This window comes from Ranitomeya imitator, chromosome 5, assembly GCF_032444005.1.
Source record: "Ranitomeya imitator isolate aRanImi1 chromosome 5, aRanImi1.pri, whole genome shotgun sequence".
NCBI lineage: Eukaryota > Metazoa > Chordata > Amphibia > Anura > Dendrobatidae > Ranitomeya > Ranitomeya imitator.
In genome coordinates this window covers 655,823,907-655,846,684 of record NC_091286.1, presented here as the reverse complement: position 1 = coordinate 655,846,684, position 22,778 = coordinate 655,823,907, and the positions used below count along the sequence as shown (strand labels likewise).

Sequence of the window (22,778 nt, the reverse complement as noted above, 5' to 3'; positions counted from 1 at the left end):
TCGCTGGATCAAAAGATTTTTAACATCAGCAACTAGGATGAATCCTAGAAAACAGATAATAGTTCCCCCATGGGATCTGAATGTGGTGCTTCAAGGTCTTACAGGCCCGCCTTTTGAACCTTTTTCCTCCTGCTCTCTTCAAAATCTTGCATACAAAACTGTGTTTTTGGTAGCCATAACTTCGGCTAGAAGAGTGGGTGAACTACAAGCCTTATCTATAAGAGAGCCGTATCTTCTAGTGAGAGATGACTCAATAGTACTTCGTCTAGATCCTTCTTTTCTTCCAAAGGTAGTCTCTGATTTTCATCGTTCCCAAGAGATTGTTCTACCAACCTTTTGCCATAGTCCTGCAAATTCGGAAGAAAGAAGATTCAACACTCTGGACGTCCGACGTATTGTGCTGCAATACTTAGATCAGACCCGTGCTTTCAGAATCGATCATAACCTCTTTGTCCATCCCTCTGGGCAAAATAAGGGTAAAAAAGTAGCTAAAAGTACCATTGCTACATGGATCAAAAAGGCTATAACGGAAGCCTACCTTGCTCAAAACAAAATACCTCCAGTAGGGATCAAGGCCCATTCAACAAGATCTACGTCAGTCTCCTGGGCAGAAAGAGCAGGTGCATCCCCAGAGCAGATCTGCAGGGCAGCAACGTGGTCTTCACTTCATACTTTCTCTAAACATTACAGATTAGATGTATTGTCCAATAAGGACTTAGTCTTCGGCCGTAAAGTTCTGCAGGCCGTTGTCCCTCCCTAGTGCCAAATTAGTTGGTATTCCTCCATATGCCGTCGTGGAAGGTGACTAGAGAAAATAGAATTATTCTTACCGTTAATTCGGTTTCTAGGAACCTTCCACGACGGCACTAATTTCCCACCCGATATATATTCCTGGATTAGTTCTGGGATTCGGAAGGTAAACCGGTGCTATGGGTTCAGTTGTAAGTCACTGGCAGGTGGGAGGTGGGAGGTCCTTTTAAACCTCTGTGTTTCCTGTTCCCCATTAGGGCAAAGAGACAACCTCCATATGCCGTCGTGGAAGGTTCCTAGAAACCGAATTAACGGTAAGAATAATTCTATTTTTCCTCAAAAACTCATTAAACACTCAACGTGTGCACATAGCCTTAAAGAACAACATTGGTGGCTGGCTGACCCAAGCAATTATGGGGAATCCAAATGTTTTATAAAATTGGAGGGGACCAAGATTTGCCTTTTCCCTACTACATATATCACATCACAGGGACAATTTATCACTGCAAATGCTGAAAGGGAGAGATTCTTGGCTTTAAGAACTCCTTGATTTTAACATGACTACAAGACTTTCCACATTCGTACATCCCTGTTGGACGGTAGGGAATTGTGCCAACCGGAGTAATAAAATATTCCCTGAATAATAATGTTTTATACCAGAAGGTCATTACATTGGGGGCCTTTTACTACTTGTTTAATGTGGTCCAATTAGAGTACCTCTAAATATTTGCAAACTGTTGAACAATCCAATTAAGTCACCATAGATTTGTTAGGAAATGAACAAAAAGGCAAAGGCTGGCCACACACATTAGCTGACTGTCAGTAGCCATCTCATCTGACATACACAGGAGGACTTCCTTGGCCAGTGTGCTCTATGAGAAAGTCTTGGGTTCAGGGGAACAAATGATCCGCACCCTCACACAGGAAGCTGAACTTGGCGACATGGTCTTGTTCAGTCATATGTCCGGAATGTTCGATATGTAAAGATGCATTAAATATATCTTTCTGTCTAGAGCAGTTGCTATACAACTTTACACAGTTGCCATTAATAATTCTCACTTTAACGTCTTTGGCTGTGATCGGGGGAATGGGTTGTTGTGCAACGTTTTAAAAGCAGTAAAAATAGACAAAATAGGAAAACATTTGCTCTTTAAGAAAAGTTTGTAAAATTAGAGCAAGGATTTTGCAATATAATTTTTTTTGTGCAGAACAATCAGCAATCACAAGTATTCAAGCAAAATAAGAATAGAGCATACTACTAATACCAACTAGAGTATAGTGCCAATCAGGGTGCGAACAAGCAGCCAAAATACTAGGAATAGAAACAAGAGGAAAGGAGCTGCTCAATAGAATGCACACCCAGGGCTAATAAAAATTAATAAAAAAAACTATAACCACAGGAGTTTTATTAACAAACCACTTCAAACACACAAAACATAATTAAAAACAACAATACAGAGTACATTTGGCACACATATAGAAATAACATGTACAAAATACAAATTCAAAATACAAGTCTGCAAACCTGGATTTATATTAAAGAAGTAACCCTCTGGCTCATGGAGCTAATTACAAAAACTGGGCAAACGTACACAAACCTATAGCAGACAAAAACGCCTGCCAAAACCAGGGGGAAATCCCCCTGTGTCAGGGGAACTTCCCCTGACGAAGCCCTCTCTAGTAGGGCGATACGCGTTGGGCAGTTTCTTTTGGTCCACACTTGTCTGCACCTGGGGACGGCGTGTCTCCTTCTCTCACTTTTGGGTATGTTACAGCTCTGTCGCCTCATTAGGGCATGTGGTACATTTGGACCCTATGATTTATCACAATCTGAGCCACTAGATTTTGGTGGCTTTGCCCTGAAAGTGGTTTACTGAAGGATTTCAGTAAATGCAGGGTGCAGATTTTTGGAATGATTAGGTGACATAAAAGAACATTATAAATGAAAGAAATCTTCATGCTGTACATGACAGAGTATTGGAGGATTTAGGCTATTTTCACACATTTACTTCAGTGTCACTTGATATAAGAAAGCAACCTGTTAGATTATGTCAACAATTGGCAGATACTGTATAAACCAAGCATGGCCTCCACCCAGATGTCTTTTGTACCTGGGCTGATCATAAGGCCCCGTCACACATAGCGACGCTTGAGCGATTCCGACAACGATACGACCTGTCAGGGATCGCTCAAGCGTCGCTATGTGGTCGCTGGTGAGATGTCAAACAGTGAGATCTCACCAACGACGCAGCAGCGATGCGGCGACCTGTACAACGATCCTATTTCATGGCGATTCAATGGGATGTCCTGTCAGTGAGGTCGTTGGTAAGGTGTCAAACACAGCGATGTGTGCTACCCAGCGGGACCTCAACGATCAAAAAATGGCCCAGGCCATTCCGACACGACCAGTGATCTCACAGCAGGGGCCTGATCGCTGCTAAGTGTCACACATAGCGAGATCGCTACTGAGATCGCTGTTGCGTCACAAAACTTGTGACTTAGCAGCGATCTCGCTAGCGATCTCGCTGTGTGTGACAGGGGCTATACTCTTTCCACTCACAATAGACTTGTGTTTAAGGAGAGATCTTCATTTCCATATGACTAGACGGTCACTTACCCCATTGTCTATGGAAGGAGGAGGAACCTCAATCTCATGGCCATGGTGTCCATATAAGACTGATGGGTCATTTGATGTGGATCTGTACTACAAGGTCTTTTCTCTAGGAGTTGAGTGCAGAGACTTCACAAATTGTGAGATTGCAGCTCGTCCTACGACGGATCAAAATCTACTTGAGGAGACTAATAGCACTGCAACCACTGGTGTTTCCGGCATTGTAGCCAAAGCTACTCACCTGTTCTGGGAAGCACAGTGGATACCAGGAAGATGAAGGAAGCGGGGAGGCATAAGAAGAGGCCGCACAGCCCGGACGAGGAGAGGAGTCCGAACAGGCGGCACCGCAAACTGCGAAGTCCGAGCTCCGACGGCGGCGGTGGGGACTCCCCGGCGGCCGGGAGAAGGAGCAGGTCTCCAGGGAAACAGGAAAGGTCACATATAAAACTAAGTGGATCTCCAAGGAGTAGGAGGCAAAGAAGTCCTCCACATTTTCCTGTGAAAATAAAACCAGAAAGAGACGAGAACCTGCACAGAATTCATGATGACTGGCAGCCCACACACAGGAACCGACATAGAGACCAAACTAATAGAAGCCGGAACAACATGTCCAGACACCGAGAAAAGGAGCGGGAGGAAAACCATTTCCGGGAGCAAAGAGCAGAAGGAGAATTCCATAATGACAGGAGGAGAGAAAGACAAAGAGAAGAGCAAGAAGGAGAGCAAGGGATGGAGTCTGATAGTACTACTAATAAGAAAGAAGCACCAAACTTTGAACTTTCTGGAGCATTACTTGAAGACACAAATACCTTCCGAGGTGTGGTAATAAAGTACAGTGAGCCGCCTGAAGCTCGTGTACCGAAGAAGCGTTGGCGATATCCTTTCAAGAATGATGAGTCTCTCCCAGTCATGTACATCCACAGAGTGCATACCTGCTGGGCAGGCAAAGGCGGATTGCTGATATTCCTATAGATCATCCTTCCTGCTCCAAACATGCAGTCTTGCAGTACAGAATGGTGGCACCGCTGTGTGACTCACCGCTGTGCTGTGCTTTCACTTTCACTTTGCGGCCAGCAGTCAGTGCAGGAACCAGACGGCAAGGGACAGACAACTGAATGAAAGTATGTACTGTTTGTTTTTTTACGCTGGTAACCAGGGTAAACATCGGGTTACTAAGCGCGGCCCTGCGCTTAGTTACCCGATGTTTACCCTGGTTACCAGCGAAGACATCGCTGAATCGGTGTCACACACGCCGATTCAGCGATGTCTGCGGGGAGTCCAGCGACCAAATAAAGTTCTGGACTTTCTTCCCCGACCAGCGACAGCACAGCAGGGGCCTGATCGCTGCTGCCTGTCACACTGGACGATATCGCTAGCGAGGACGCTGCAACGTCATGGATCGCTAGCGATATCGTCTAGTGTGACAGTACCTTTAAAGTGATTAACCCCTTTACCCCCAAGGGTGGTTTGCACGTTAATGACCGGGCCAATATTTACAATTTTGACCATTGTCCATTTTATGAGGTTATAACTCTGGAACGCTTCAACGGATCTTGGCGATTCTGACATTGTTTTCTCGTGACATATTGTACTTCATGATAGTGGAAAAATTTCTTCAATATAACTTGCATTTATTTGTGGAAAAAATGGAATTTTGCGAAAATTTTGAGAATTTCGCAATTTTCAAAATTTCAATTTTTGTGCTCTTAAACCAGAGAGTTATGTGACACAAAATAGTTAATAAATAACATTGCCCACATATCTACAAATTTTTATTTTGTTAGGGAGTTAAGGGTTAAAAGTTGACCAGCAATTTCTAATTTTTACAACAAAATTTACAAAACCATTTTTTTTTTTTTTTTAGGGACCACCTCACATTTGAAGTCACTTTGGGGGGGTCTATATGGCAGAAAATACCCAAAAGTGACACTATTCTGAAAACTGCACCCCTCAAGGTACTCAAAACCACATTCAAGAAGTTTATTAACCCTTCAGGTGTTTCACACCAGGTGAAGCAACATTGTAGGAAAAAAATGAACATTTAACTTTTTAGTCACAAAATGATCTTTCAGCAATATTGTTTTTATTTTCCCAAGGGTAAAAAGAGAAAATGGACCTTGTGGTGTTGTCCAATTTGTCCTGAGTATGCTGATACCCTACATGTGAGGGGGAACCACTTTTTGGGCGCACGGCAGGGCTCAGAAGGAAAGGAGTGCCGTTTGACATTTTCAAGCTAAAATTAGCTGGAATTTAGATAGGACGCCATGTTGCGTTTCGCAAGCCCCTAATGTGCCTAAAAAGTGGAAACCCCCCACAAGTGACCACACTTTGGAAACTAGACCCCCTATGGAACTTATCTAGATGTGTGGTGAGCACTTTGAACCCCCAAGTGCTTCACAGAAGTTTATAACGCCTGGGCGTGAAAATAAAAAATCCTATTTTTTCCACAAACATCGTTTAGTCCCCAATTTTTTATTTTCCCAAGGGTAACAAGAGAAATTAAACCCCAAAAGTTGCTGTCTAATTTGTTCAGAGTACGCTGGTACCCCATATGTGGAAAAAAACTGATTTGGCACTTCAGGACTCAGAAGGGAAGCAGTGAAGGTTTGGAATGCAGACTTTGATGGACTGGTCTGAGGGCGTCATGTTCCGTTTGCAGAGCCCCTGATGTGCCTAAACAGTAAACAAAAAAACACAGGTGACATCATTTTGGAACCTAGACCCCCAAGGAACTTACTTAGATGCGCCCCCTCTTTGGAACTAATTACTGGTTCCTGTAAAGTAAATTAGTAGTGCATGAAGGTGTGGTACAATTCATAGTAACATAGTAACATAGTTAGTAAGGCCGAAAAAAGACATTTGTCCATCCAGTTCAGCCTATATTCCATCATAATAAATACCCAGATCTACGTCCTTCTACAGAACCTAATAATTGTATGATACAATATTGTTCTGCTCCAGGAAGACATCCAGGCCTCTCTTGAACCCCTCGACTGAGTTCGCCATCACCACCTCCTCAGGCAAGCAATTCCAGATTCTCACTGCCCTAACAGTAAAGAATCCTCTTCTATGTTGGTGGAAAAACCTTCTATTCTCCAGACGCAAAGAATGCCCCCTTGTGCCCGTCACCTTCCTTATAGTAACATAGTATAGTTACATAGTATATAGTAACAATTCGAAGCAATCCTTCATACACAGGCCAGGTTTGTCGGGGCAGGTGTCGCATTGATAGATGGTGTCCTTGCGTACTCCTCTTTTGTAGCACACTCGGCACCTTTTTTGTGGCTTACCTTTTCTATCAGTTGGCAGGACCACCCCCGGAAAATACTGACCTGGTACGATATGAGCACCCTCAGTTCCTGAAGTACTGGGGCCCGCTCCTTCCCTCGTGCCAAACATCAGGGCCTTAACCACTACCTCCTGGAACTGAAGGTACGACGTATCTGTGTGGCGTGCACATCGTGACAGCAGGAAAGCGTTGAGCATTGCCATTTGTACGATGTGCACAGACAGCTTTTTTACCACACCTTGGCCTTTCTCAAAGCACTGCATGGTTGGAGGAGTTGATCAGAGAGATCAACGCCCCCCATGTTTTTGTTGTACCCCAGTACACAGTCCGGTTTGCAGACCTGTGTAGAGGTACCCCGTACAGTGCTGAGGGCGCTGCCATCACCATGTTTGGTGGTCAAGAGAAGGACATCCCTCTTGTCCTTGTACTTGACCACCAGCAGGTACATTGGGCTTTGCTCTCGCCTTTTCTGAGCATCTGCCCAAGTAGCATCTTCGGGAGGCCTCTCTGATTTTTGCAGACAGTACCGCAGGCTGCGGTACCTCGCGCAGAGAGGGATTTGTAGAGTGGGATGCTGGAATAAGTTATCGGTGTAGAGGTGATAACCTTTATCCAGCAGTGGGTGCACCAAATCCCACACAATTTTTCCCACTCACTCTCAGGATATAAGGACATTCAGGCGGTTCAATCCTGCTGTCCTTCCCTTCGTACACTCTAAAGCTGTAGGTGTACCCTGAGGTACTCTCACAGAGCTTGTAGAGTTTGATTCCATACCTGGCCCTCTTGTTGGGCAGGTATCGATGGAATCTGAGCCGCCCCTTAAAATTAACCAAGGACTCATCCACGCAGATGTCCCTTTTGGGCATGTACACTTCAGCAAACTTTTTGCTGAAGTGTTCAATGACCGGCCGAACTTTGAACAGACGGTCAAAATTGGGGTCATCTTGTGCGGGACACCGTGCATTATCGTTGTAATGCAGGAACTTATGGATAGCCTCAAAACGCATCTGAACCATGACTATTCGAAACACTGGAGTGTTACATAAAATATCAATGCTCCAAAATTGCCAAATTTCTGGCTTCTTCACGATCCCCATGTGGAGGACCAGGCCCCAAAACTGCATCATTTCAATTGCGTCTACAGGAGACCAGTTAGAAAATGATGAACCGGGGTTTTGCTCCAAAAATTGCCGAGCATACAAATTAGTTTGCTCCACCATGAGGTTAACAAAATCCTCAGAGAAAAAGACTTTAAAAAAGACGATTTCTGTGAGGCCGGTGGTGTCAAACTTGATTCCTGATTCTGCCACAAAATCAGGAATCAGTGGCTTGAAATTTTAGGGGGGGCGAGGTCCATATGGGGTCCGAAGAGCGGCGTGCTGGTTCATCTTCAGGATTGGGCGCTGCCTCATCTTCTGTCCTGGGGCATCTGTGTGGCGGTTCCGCAGGACCCGAGGAGGAAGATGAGGAAGAGGATGAAGAATCTGAGGAGTAAAGGAATGTGGGATCCTCTCGCTACAAGTTGTAGGGATGTTCCATTATAAAATGAGGCAACGTGGATTTAGACTCTGGGAGTCGGCTAGTGTCACCCGCTCTTCTTCTGTTTACCTGAAGTTGGCACTTTGCCACCAGGTGTTTTACTCTGTAGGCCTCATCTATGGAACCAGGCATGTAACAGACATAGCTTACAATACATGCAGTCACATGGGGCACGCTGCACAATACAGGCATACATTGTGGCATTGGGGCCCTAATGGATGGACGTCTAGCTGGAAAGAAGATTGTTTCGCCACTACTGATCCTCAGATGCAATTTTCAGATACTGCGAAGGACAGGCATAGTTTAATTAAAGAAAAATATATTTTTTTTTAACTCATTCCTCGACCTGTAGTCAATGTGTTCACATGGCCTATTTGGTGAGGTTTCAATATGGGTAGTTAAGTCAAATCAGGAGTGAGAAAAATGCACCACTTCAGCAGTTTAATGAGTTTTTGAGGAAAAGTATAATTATAAATACTCAATGTGTGCACATAGCCTTAAAGGACAACATTGGTGGCTGGCTGACCCAAGCAATTATGGGGAATCCAAATCTTTTATAAAATTGGAGGGGACCAAGATTTGCCTTTTCCCTACTACATATATCACATCACAGGGACAATTTATCACTACAAATGCTGAAAGGGAGAGATTCTTGGCTTTAAGAAATCCTTGATTTTAACATGCCAACCAGACTTTCCACATTCGTACATCCCTGTTGGACGGTAGGGAATTGTGCCAACCTGAGTAATGAAATATTTCCTGAATAATAATGCTTCGCACCAGAAGGTCATTAAATTTGGGGCCTTGTTCACGATTAAACTTAAGGTACCGTCACACTGAACGATATCGTTAACGATATTGTTGCTTTTTGTGATGTAGCAACGATATCGTTAACTAAATCGTTGTGTGACAGCGACCAACGATCAGGCCCCTGCTGGAAGATCGTTGGTCGCTGGGGAAAGTCCAGCACTTTATTTTGTCGCTGGATCTCCCACTGACATCGCTGAATCGCCGTGTGTGATGCCGATTCAGCGATGTTGTCACTGGTAACCAGGGTAAACATCGGGTTACTAAGCGCAGGGCCACGCTTAGTAACCCGATGTTTACTGAAGGTGAGGGACCTGACCAGACACCGGGAATGTAAGTATGTAGTGTTTGTTTTTTTACATTTACAATGGTAACCAGGGTAAACATCAGGTTACTAAGCGTGGCCCTGCACTTAGTAACCCGATGTTTACCCTGGTTACCCGGGGACTTCAGGATCGTTGGTCGCTGGAGAGCTGTCTGTGTGACAGCTCTCCAGCGACCAAACAGCGACGCTGCAGCGATCAACATCGTTGTCGGTATCGCTGCAGTGTTGCTTAGTGTGACGGTACCTTAAGGCTTTTACTAATTGCTTAATGTGGTCCAATTTCAGTACCTCTAAATATTTGCAAACTGTTGAACAATCCAATTAAATCACCATAGATTTGTTGGGAAATAAACAAAAAGGCAAAGGCTGGCCACACATTAGCTGACTCTCTGCCAGTAGCCATCTCATCTGACATACACAGGAAGACTTGCTTGGCCAGTGTGCTCTATGAGAAAGCCCTGGGTTCAGGGGAACAAATGATCAGCACCCTCACACAGGAAGCTGAACTTGGCAACATGGTCTTGTTCAGTCATAAATCCGGAATGTGTGATATGTTAAGATGCATTAAATTTATCAGTCTTCTGTCTAGAGCAGTTGCTACACAACTTTACAGTCGCCATCAATAATTCTCACTTGAACGTCTTTGGCTGTGATCAGGGGGAACGGGTTGTTGAGCAACAATTTAAAAGCCGTAAAAATAGACAAATTAGGAAAACATTTGCTCTTGAAAAAAATTTGCAAAATGAGAGCAAGGATTTTGCAAAATATTTTTTTTTTTTTAAATGGATGTTGTGCAGAACAATCAGCAATCACAAGTATTCAAGTCCAAGAGTGCTTCTATTCAAGTGTTGGGCAGGACCACTAGTGCTGAAGAACCACCCAACACTTGGGATACAGATGTCCGTCCTCATTCTGGACACATTTCCTAAATAGGATGGCTTTAAGAAATCATGCTCCTCTATCATCATCACTGAGAAATCCTAGCTGTGCAATTTACCAGTGTTTTAAAAAAAAATGTCTCCACAGACAGGAAAATGCAGTTTAGGAGGCAGATGTGTTGGCCTGATGTCAATGGCGACTTGTGAAGATGGAAGCAACCACTGAAGCGTACACAATTTTATCCAGACTAGACCATATTCCTGGGCACTATAAACCGCAACTGTTCTCACACTAAAGGTACCTTCACACTGAACAATTTAACAACGATATCACTAGCGATCCGTGACGTTGCAGCGTCCTGGATAGCGATATCGTTGTTTGACACGCAGCAGCGATCTGGATCCTGCTGTGACATCGTTGGTCAGAGCAAAAAGACCAAAACTTTATTTCGTCGCTGGATCTCCCGCAGACATCGCTGAATCGGCATGTGTGATGCCGATTCAGTGATGTCTTCACTGGTAACCAGGGTAAACATCAGGTTACTAAGCGCAGGGCCGCTGGTCAGTGCTGGAAGCTGAAGACGAGGTGCCTGACCAGACACCGGGAATGTAAGTATGTAGTGTTTGTTTTTTTACATTTACAATGGTAACCAGGGTAAACATCGGGTTACTAAGTGCGGCCCTGCGCTTAGTAACCCGATGTTTACCCTGGTTACCAGGGGACTTCGCATAGTTGGTCGCTGGAGAGCTGTCTGTGTGACAGCTCTCCAGCGACCACACAGCGATGCTGCAGCGATCGGCATCATTGTCTAGATCACTGCAGCGTTGCTAAATGTGACGGTACTTTAAGGCAAACTATGAAAGAATCAATCAGGATCCAGGTTGCTTAATATAGAGAAAAATATCTAGACCAGGGGACCCCGACCATTTCTTGCTTTGAGAGCCACATACTGCTCTGATTGATGGCCGCAAAGCACGCTGTGCAAATAGATCTTGGAAGCCCCCATGTGACCTTTTAATGGTTCTAATTGCACCAAGTGCCCCTCTATTAGGCTACGTTCACATTGGCGTTCCGCCAATGTGCGTCGCTGTTGCGCCGGCGACGCGCCCCTATGTTTAACATAGGGGACGCATGCGTTTTTTGGGTGGCGTTTTTCGACACTTGCGTCGTTTTTGACACTAGCGTCGGACGCAAGAAAATGCAACAAGTTTCTGTGCGTCCGATTTTGGTCAAAAAACGACGCACGCGTCGCAAAACTCGCGCGTTTTTGCGTGCGTTTGCACGCGTTTTTGCATGCGTCGCGTGTTGCGTCGCCGACGCAGGGCGGCGCAACGCTAGTGTGAACGTAGCCTAACTATACAAGTTCTTGTGTCCAAGTGCCTCTAAACATTACTTTACGTTTTATGGGTCATTAATACTGAGGGTGCCAACAATGTGTCCTGTTGAAGCCATGACTTTTTTTTTTTCCCCCAGAATTCATCAATATATTTTCAATGGTGCCATTTTGGGCTAAACAAAACTTTTTGATCATGGTTTGTAAATGCAGGATGCAGATTTTTGGAATGATTAGGTGACATAAAAGAAAATTATGTACAGCATGAAGATTTCTTTCATCTATAGAGTATTGGAGGATTTAGGCCATTTTCACACATTTACTTCAGTGTCAGTTGACATAAGAAAGCAACCTGTTAGATTATGTCAACAATTGGCAGATACTGGATAAACCAAGCATGGCCTCCACCCAGATGTCTTTTGTACCTGGGCTGATCTTTCCACTCCCAACAATAGACTTGTGTTTAAGGAGAGATCTTCTGGAATTAATGGTCATAAAATGTAATCACATTTTGCGTACATAAACTATTATTAAATGTCATACTGTTATACAGTCTCCCCCCCCCCCCTTAATATTGTGCTTCCGACACAAATGCTTTTATTTACAATATTTTTATTTTCATAGCATTTGCTTAATTTTGATTAAAAAAACATAATTCAAAATACTTTGGTTGCAGAAGCAATTGCAAGATTCACATTTTATCACCTGTGTATGTTCAATTGTCAGTTTCTGTAAATAAAAATGTTCTTTTTAATAAAATCTACTTGAGGAAAACCAACTGAATTTTCATTTCGTCATAATCTACGATGGTCACCCACACCAAAGAGGAGGACTACCAGTATTTGAAGACTCTGGGCAGCGGAACCTATGGCAAAGTGGTCATGGCTACTGAGAAGAAGACAGGTAAGGCCTAACATTACAAGGGTGAATTAGTCATATGGGATTTTTAATATCTGAAACTATTTAACATGAAAACCATAAGTCTTCCCTGAGCCATGTAGCCTAAAGGTCGGTGATCAGTTGTGATTCGCGCTCTTAGATGTGTCAGACGTCACCAATTCATGTCCTCACATCACCAAATCATTTTCATAAGGTTTACCCCAAGTTAAAAAGGTTTGCCTATGTAAAAAACAAAACCATGATGGTGTTAAAAAAAAATAATTCTATGCAGTAGCACCGTAACACCTGAGACTCTTCAAACCCCTTAATAAAGGCGGCTTTTGGACAAAGCTATATTTTTCTTTGTTCATGGTAATTTCAGGAGCCATATTATTTTTGGGCAATATAGCTGTATGAAAGCTGGGTTATTTCTGGATGAGTTGTATCGGTCTTGGCTGAATTTCAGGGTTCATTTAACTACCAAAGTTTGTTTTGTGAAAAAGGAAATAAATTAAACATAGCAGGTGCACAAGCCTCCACAGCAAAGCATCCAATACTTAAAAAATGTCAGTTTAGACAGTTTTTTGCTATTCATGTATTGTACAAATAATTATTGCCGTACTGCTATGGGGTAGATTTAGTATTACATTGTGTATTTTTTGGTTAATTTGTTTCTATTGTACATTTCATCTTCAACTTTATTTTTGCGAGTAGCAAGACAAACTATATATAGGACAATTCTGAATCCACCTGTAGCATCTTTCCTTGGGTGGCTTGTGGGGGAATCAATTTATAGGACAAAAGCTTAGTTTCTACTTTTGCCATTGAAAATCCAATAATTTTATTTTCCTTCATTGCATACAGTGCATGGGTTTAAGAGTTTTATATTACGGATCATGTAACCAGTGATATAAAATGTTAATAAATGGATCTTGTGTAAATTACATAAATTCTCACATTTTACTACTTTAGCACAACAAAAAAGAGCCACTTATCACGTTCACACCGCAGCCTTTTGTTTCAGAGACCCTTAGAATCATTTTTTTACCATGATCTGGGGCTGGTTGAGGGCTTGAGTGCAGAGTTGATGCTTTTAGTGAAGCCATTTTGGTGTGGATACGATCTTTTGATCGTCTGTTAAACCTATTAATGCAATGTTGTGGTGACCAAAAAAATAATTAACTGGCGCTTTGACTTTTCTTTTGCTACGCCGTTTATTGATTATATTAATTTTTTAATATATAGGTCGGGTGATTCTGAATGCAACATTACCTATTGTGTATTTTTTTTAATGGTTTTATTTTGAATGGGGCGAGTATGGGGGTGATTAGAACTTTTTTTTTTTTTTTAAATTCTCACTTTTCACTTGCTTTAAGCAAGTTATTTTTATTTTTGCACGTTTTTTTTAATGCTCCCCTTCTTTCCAGAGCCATAACTTTTTTTTGTTTTTGGGTTAATATGGCCATGAGAAGGCTTGTTTTTTGTGAGACGAGTTGTACACAATATGTTAAAACTAACGGTGTCATTCAAAACAAGAAAAAAATTCCAAGTGCGGTGAAATAATTAAAAAAAAAAAATTGCATTTTTTTTTTTTTTAACCAATGTTCACGAAATGCCAAAACTGACCTGCCGTTATAAACTCGTAATGACCTTGAGAATCATAAGCTGAAAAAAACTGGACCTGTTTGGTGTCAATGAACTAGTGATGACCTGGAGAATCATAATGGCAGGTCTGTTTTAGCATTTAGTGAACATGGTAAAAAAAAAAAAAAAACTCTGGGATTGCACTTTTTGCAATTCTACTGTACTTGAATTTTTATTTCCTTCAGTACACAATGTTAAAACCAATAATATCATTCAAAAGTACAACTTGTCCAGCTAAGAACAAGCCCTCACATGGCAATTTTGACTGTAAAATAAAAGTAATGGCTCTTGGAAGAATGGGAGTAAAAAAGCGAAAATGCAAAAAAAACAAAACCCCAGGGGATTAAGAGGTTAAAGCAATTGAAAGTTTTTTAAAAAAAAATAAATGTTCAAATCACCTGCCACATTCAAATTAAAACAATGAAAAAAAAAATGTACATTTGTCATCGCCGCATTCAGAATCTCCCGGTCTATGAATATATAAAAAATAATCCAATCGGTAAACGGCGTAGAGTTCATATTTTGGTCACCACAACATTGCATTAATATACAGTTATGGGCGATAAAATAAACGAATCTGCACCAAAATGGTATCATTAAAAGCATCAGCTTGGCACGCAAAAAAAAGTCCTCACCCAGCCCAGAATCCCTTACAATAGAGATGCTACGGGTATCAGAAAATGGCAAAATATATATATATTTTTTTCACCACTTAGATATCAAACATGTCCATTTGCTAAACAAAATAACCTACATTGTGCTGTTTTCCGATACCCGTAGTGTCTCCATTTTTTTTTTTTTTTTTGGGGCCGGGTGAGGGCTTATTTTTTGAGCGCCAAAACAGCTGACATGGTGCAAGTTAAGTTGTGGGCACAGTGCGAGACTCGAGACAGGGAGAGACACGACGTGTGCAGTACATGTACAGTCAATGTCATGAAGGGGTTAAAAGTGGAAGTCCAGTCTAGAATGGTAAGTCTACAGTCATAGACTGACTGGAAGGTTTCATATGTCGCAGTGTCGGACTGGGGTGCCAAGGGCCCACCAGTAGTGTTGAGCGATACCGTCCGATACTATCCGATACCGATACTTTCAAGTATCGGACGATACCCGAAAAGTATCGGATGTCGCCGATACCGATATCCGATACCAATACAAGTCAATGGGACACCAAGTATCGGAAGGTATCCTCATGGTTCCCGGGGCCTGAAGGAGAGGAAACTCTCCTTCAGGCCCTGGGATCCATATTAAAGTGTAAAATAAAGAATTAAAATAAAAAATATTGTTATATTCACCTCTCCGGCGGCCCCTGGACATCAGCGCGAGGAACCGGCGTCCGGCACGGCTTCTTTGTTCAAAATGAGCGCCTTTAGGACCTGCGGAATGACGTCGAGGCTTCTGATTGGTCGCGTGCCGCCCATGTGACCACCACGCGACCAATCAGAAGCCGCGACGTCATTCCGCAGGTCCTAAAGGCGCTCATTTTGAACAAAGAAGCCGTGCCGGACGCCGGTTCCTCGCGCTGATGTCCAGGGGCCGCCGGAGAGGTGAATATAACAATATTTTTTATTTTAATTCTTTATTTTACACTTTCGATACCGATACCCGATATCACAAAAATATCGGATCTCGGTATCGGAATTCTGATACCGCAAGTATCGGCCGATACCCGATACTTGCGGTATCGGAATACTCAACACTACCCACCAGTAATATTGACTTTGAGGGGACCCACTTTTCACCTGTATACAAATATTACTTTACCCTCGTCCACAAATTTACCTCCATCTCTATATAATAAACTGGGCAGTGTGGTTAATGAATGATGAGATGCTGTTTTTTTTCTATCCAGAGTGAATCAAGTGAATTTTGGCACATACTGCCCATACAGTGGGATTGGAGGGCCCAGATCTGCACAGGGGCCCCCCGGGGGATTCCCCTGCTCTCCTATGGGCCAGTCCGAGCCAGCTTCTAGTACACACACACTACAAGCTGCGAGGATTTGCCAGTGTCTCCAGTCAAATATGCAGATTCCTGGCCAGAACCAGTCTAGTAGATGCGGTGTCGCACAAGGCCATGCCCACTACATTGATTCTGCCATGGAGTACGATTACCACATACTTGGCAGCCATTCCCAGTTGGGACAGTCAATTTCTTGCAGCGCACAGTCTACAGTCACACAGCAACTGTAGACTTATTTTTCTAAAAGGGATTATGTAGTCAATAATATTTTTGTTCTGGCTCTCAGAACCAGATCCAATTAGTCCATAGAGCGGTAAGAGGACTTCATTTAATTTTTGCATTATTTTTGGCAGCATTTGTGGTGTGGAATAAAATGGTTACACTTTTCTAGATTGCATATTTGATTATCTATAATAGCAACCCATCAGTAAGTGATCATACTACAGGGATACCAATGAGCCAAAAGGGAGAGAAATTAGTTGCAATCTTTCAAATCCGATCCATCCATCATGGAACAATAAATTACCTGATCTCTTGAGGGGTTAAAGACTAAACTTTAGAGTAATATTCATTTTCCACAAAGTATTTGCTTTGATATATTAATTAATTTTGCTCTTTTAATTAAGGAAACAATATGGCCCTTAAGCTGATGAAGACAAGGACAAAGTATGAATATTTCCTCCATGAGCTGTGTGTGTCCATCCAGCTATCAAGTCATGAAGGAATCATCTCCACCCACCCCATCTTTGTGGACTCTGATAACTTCTACGTCCTGACCCAGGATTTGGCCCCTGCAGGAACACTTCACTCACTGATAGAACCCGGTGTAAGTATTTCCGAATCACTAAATGTTTAATAATATTGGTGATGAGCGAATATACTCGTTACTTGAGATTTCCCGAGCATGCTCGGGCGTCCTCAGAGTATTTTTTAGTGCTCGGAGATTTCGTTTTTCTTATACAGCTGAATGATTTACATCTGTTAGCCAGCTTGATTACATGAGAGGATTCCGTAGCAACCAGGCAACCCCCACATGTACTTATGCTGGCTAACAGTTAAATATTAAATGCTGAATGATTTACATCTATCGTATTTTTCAGACTATAAAAACGCACATAGGTTTTAGAGGAGGAATTGGTACAGAATTTACCATATTTTGCTTCAATGTTTTCTCATATCCCCTACCCTCATATATTTATCTCCCCAATCCATGGTCTCCTTATCCCAATCCTGGTAGGAATGCCCCCCATCAGAAAAACATTAAAAAAAAAAAAAAAAAACCCTACTTATTGTCCCTGCGCTTCATAGCAGAGTCATGTTTGATACTAGCAGCTAATTTATGCTTTTAAGCAGCTCATGGCAGTGATGTCATGTGCTGCCAAGAAGCAGAGGTCAGCTGCCAGAACATTCACTACTCCCCACACCAGGACTATAGGCGTGTAGAGCAGTGAATATTAATCTTCTTTAATAGCAGGCACAGTCACCTCAGCTGCCAGGTGATCACATGTGCCTGCTACCAAAGGGAATATTCACTGGTCTACAGTCCCATGGGCAAGAAGAGCAGTGAATATTAATTTTCTATCATAGCGGGCACACATGGTCCTCCAGCAGCTGCAGGAAGCCAGTGGATGTGGATAGTAAAGAATTTAATATTCACTGCTCTCCACTTCCATCTGTGTGGAAAGCAGTAAATATTCATTTCTCTTTAGCAGCGGGTACAGGAGTTAGTGCAGCAGCCAGCTCCTGCCTCATGTGACCCGCCGATCCCTCATTCAGACTAAGACATCGCTCCCCATTTTCCTCAACATATTTTGGGGGAAAAAAGGTGCCTCTTATAGTCCCAAAAAAAATACAGTAGATACAACTCTGGATATTTTTACCACATTTAAATTATTTAAAACTGATGTCTACTAGTAAAATGTTTACCAACTTGTGGCTCACTGGTCTCTGCAAAAACTCCTTACTTGCCCCTTTTTGGCACATTAGGTTTAGTGGTTTTATGTAGACTAGAAAGTCAGATTAGAAATTGGTATCCTAGATTTAAGTACCCATTAAGGTTTTTCTTTATATCACCTGTTTGTTGAGCTCTTCATGCTTGTGTTGTGACAATGACAGCCCTGACATGCAGATGCGGCACTGCCGGCGTGCTCCATGTATCCAGGTTCCCTCTGAAGCTTATTGGGTAAGCTCTATAGCTTGCTGAATAAGCAGGGACCATAACAAATTCACTTATTTCTACTAATGATCACCAACTCTATTGGACAGATCTGTAGTCACAAGATGGAAAAGGTGAGGGACCAGTGGTGCCAAAAACTATTGTATTTAATTGTTGGCCCTGTAATATAAAGGAAGTAAAGAAGTTTCTGGTACATCGAACAGGTAAAAATCAGTTTATTTGAACATGGCTAAAATAAAACTAACATAACCTGGCGCATTAAATGTCAAAGGGTGAACTGTCGTGCCAGAAATGCGTCAGGTTGTCTTTATTTTAGCCATAGTTAAGTAGGTTGAATAAAGACCTAGGTCCATTAACTGCCACCTTTCTCCACCAATTGTACATTTCGTCATGCCATGTTCAAATAAACTTTGATTTTACCTGGTCTGTGTGCCAGAAACATTTCCTTCCTCCATTTGCTGTGTGCTCCAGCAGGATTGGCACCCACCAGCTCTATGCCAGTTATCGAATGCTCGTGTTGAGACTACCTGTTCCTCTTCACTGCCCCTATAAGCATTTTACTACACACAGGGAACATTATTAATGGTGGTAAAATTAAAAGAAAACATGGGAGATAAAACATGCATGATCTTAAAATTACCACTTATTTTAAGTGAACAGATATTGAATGGTTTCCTTTACTTTTCCAGGTTGGAATTCCAGAAGCGATGGTGAAGCGTTGTGCGCTACAGTTGACCAAAGCATTGGAATACATGCACGATCAAGCACTGGTGCATAGAGACATTAAACCAGACAATGTGCTACTCATGGACAAAGACTGCTACCATGTCAAGCTAAGTGATGGTACGAGGGTACCGATGGCTTGTGTTAAACCGAAATCAATGTCACCCTTGATTCCCTTCATGTCCCCAGAGCTTTGTCAGTTGCAACGCCATGAAGCTCTAGTCCTAAGCCCCACCATTGACACCTGGGCCTTTGGCGTACTCCTTTTCGTCTTTTTTTACAGGATATTTTCCATGGGAAAGAGCAATAGAAGATGATCCTCTCTTCCAAAACTTTATCCATTGGCAACGTTTTCAAAGCTACATTTGACCTCCAGGACGCTGGACCAAATTTTCTGCCAATGCTCAAGAATTTTTTCATTCCCTGTTCACTGAAGACCCCACCACCAGGAGTCCAGTAAACGTAGTCCTCAACTACCTTCACTTTCCATGAGGAGAAGACTACGTGCCTGAACATTCTCAAGAGATTGTTGTGGAGAACGATGAAATGGATAATTTTGAGACTGAATTAAGTCATTGAAGATCACTACATTGTGGTGGAGAACCGAGGGGACATCGAGTGCATCATCATAGGCGATGCATCAGTAGAAGCAATTTCTACGTCCAGTGATACATTGCTGATTTTGTCAGAAAATGCCAACCTCGACTTGGAAGCTGAAGTGGAGATCGTTTAGCTCTTGCAAGGTAATAATATGGCGAGTAGTGATGAGCGAGCGTGCTCAGATGATGTGTTAACAGAGTGCAGTTGTGTGCTGACAAAGTATCCTCGGCGTCCTCTAATACTAACCTGCTTGTGTTGTGGCTGTCAAATAGCCACAGACCTACAGGTACGGTGACTCGAATATAATATTATAGAACACCAAGTGTAAAGCTCACAATCTTGCAGGTTGCTTACTATCAATTTGTGTAGTCTTCTGAATTGAAAGATTACAGCTTGTCCAAAGTAACAATTTCCAAAATAGTGGACAAATAAATAATGCTACCAAAATATGAGTGCAAAATAGCACTCACAGACCACTATGGCACACAAAAATATGATAAAATCAATAAAGTTTATTGAAAAACAATTTAAAACCGTACAAAAATACCATGTGAGGATATCAAAAAGACTCAGACAAAATTCCATATTTAAGCAGCGGAAATGTACTTGTGTATCTCATGGAAAGCATACTAGTACCATATCAATCATAAACTTAGTCAAGCAAAGAGGGCTCATATAAATATCCTTTAACCCCTTAATCCCATATGACGTACTATCCCGTCGAGGTGCCCTGGGACTTAATTCCCAGTGACGGGATAGTACGTCATATGCGATTGGCCGCGCTCACGGGGGGAGCGCGGCCGGGTGTCAGCTGCCTATCGCAGCTGACATCCGGCACTATGTGCCAGGATCGGTCACGGACCGCTCCTGGAACATTAACCCCCGGCACACCGCGATCAAAGATGATCGCGGTGTGCCGGCGGTGCAGGGAAGCATCGCGCAGGGAGGGGGCTCCCTGCGGGCTTCCCTGAGACGATCGGTACATGGTGATGTACTCACCGTGTACTGAGCATCTTCTCCCTGCAGTCCCCGGATCCAAAATGGCCGCGGGGCTGCATCCGGGTCCTGCAGGGAGCACTTCCGGGTCAGGAGCAGGCTGCAGCTGCAGCTCTAATCCTGCCCGGCTGTTTGTCAGATCACCGATCTGACAGAGTGCTGTGCACACTGTCAGATCAGTGATCTGTGATGTCCCCCCCGGGACAAAGTGAAAGAGTAAAAAAAAAAAATTTCCACACGTGTAAAAAAATAAAAATAAAAAATTCCTAAATAAAGAAGAAAAAAAATATAATATTCCCATAAATACATTTCTTTATCTAAAAAAAAAAAGCAATAAAAGGACACATATTTAGTATCGCTGCGTCCGTAACGACCCAACCTATAAAAATGGCCCACTAGTTAACCCCTTCAGTGAACACCATAAGAAAAAAAAAAAAAACGAGCCAAAAAACAACGCTTTATCATACCGCCGAACAAAAAGTGGAATAACACGCGATCGAAATGACAGATATAAATAACCGTGGTACCGCTGAAAACGCCATCTTGTCCCGCAAAAAACGAGCCACCATATAGCATCATAACCAAAAAAATAAGAAAGTTATTGTCCTCAGAATAAAGCAATGCCAAAATAATTATTTTTTCTATAAAATAGCTTTTATCGTATAAAAGCGCCAAACATAAAAAATGATATAAATGAGGTGTCGCTGTAATCGTTCTGACCCGAAGAATAAAACTGCTTCATCAATTTTACCAAACGCGGAACGGTATAAACGCCTCCCCCAAAAGAAATTCATGAATAGCTGGTTTTTGGTCATTCTGCCTCACAAAAAATCGGAATAAAAAGCGATCAAAAACTGTCATGTCCAAAAATGTTACCAATAAAAACGTCAACTCGTCCCGCAAAAAACAAGACCTCACATGACTCTGTGGACCAAAATAAGGAAAAATTATAGGTCTCAAAATGTGGAGACGCAAAAACTTTTTTGCTATAAAAAGCGTCTTTTAGTGTGTGACGGCTGCCAATCATAAAAATCCGATATAAAAAACGCTATAAAAGTAATCAAACCCCCCTTCATCACCCCCTTAGTTAGGCTAGGTTCACATTGCGTTAATGGGTTAACGCTAACGGACAGCGTTGCACGGCAAAAATGTCGCAATTATCGCCGTGCAACGGGTCCGTTAGCACAACCATTGACAGCAATGTGATTTTTGGGTGTAGCGCATCGCTAGAGCGTGCCATTTTCGGCTCGCGCTAGCAAGGTGCCATTCTTTTGTGGCGCCCGAGGTCCGATCCCCGATCTTCCAGAGCAGGGACGTTAATGCGACCACTAAACGCGACACCTAAAAAGACATTGCGTTAGGGCAATCCGTTTAGCGCTAGCGGATTGCGCTAACGCATTGTAAACCTAGCCTTAGGGAAAAATAATAAAATTTTAAAAAATGTATTTATTTCCATTTTCCCGTTAGGGTTAGGGTTTGGATTACATTTACGGTTGGGATTAGAATTAGGGGTGTGTCTGGGTTAGGTGTGTGGTTAGGGTTACCGTTGGGATTCGGGTTAGGGGTGCATTTGGATTAGGGTTTCAGTTATAATTGGGGGGTTTCCACTGTTTAGGCACATCAGGGGCTCTCCAAACGTGACATGGCGTCCGATCTCAATTCCAGCCAATTCTGCATAGAAAAAGTAAAACCGTGCTCCTTCACTTCCGAGCTCTCCCGTGCGCCCAAACAGGGGTTTACCCCAACATATGGGGTATCGGCGTACTCGAGACAAATTGGACAACAACTTTTTGGGTCCAAGATCTCTTGTTATCCTTGGGAAAATAAAAATTTGGGGGGCTAAAAATCATTTTTGTGGGGGAAAAAAAGGGAACCTCAGAAGCAGCAGCTCCACTCACAGCCACCAGAGGGAGTCCATTGACAGAACTCGCCGAAGTACCATTCATGACCACAGGAGGGAGTTCGATAACAGAATTCACAACACTAATTACCATTATGACCTTAGGAAAGATGGTGTGTTTTGGTGGACTTCATATAAATGGCGCTGATACACGCACACGCATTTACTTATCTTCACGTAGCACCGCATGTAAGATGGCGCCCGGGTGCACAAGCGCAGTTCACCGTCTTGGGACAAGAGAAGATGGTAGCTCCCTATGGGCTTCTTTAAAATGGCGCCGATGTGCGCATACGCGTTCGCGCACCTCGCCCCTTGCATTAATGAAGGTCTCCTGCAATTTCTGGCGTGCGTTCAATGACGTCTATGAG

The 22,778-nt window shown here is 42.8% G+C and overlaps 1 pseudogene; it reads left to right on the top strand.

Annotated features, from left to right (window-relative positions):
• Positions 1-3,634: 3,634 nt before the first annotated feature.
• Positions 3,635-4,476, top strand: LOC138637924 (smad nuclear-interacting protein 1 pseudogene; annotated as a pseudogene).
• The last annotated feature ends 18,302 nt before the right edge of the window (positions 4,477-22,778 follow it).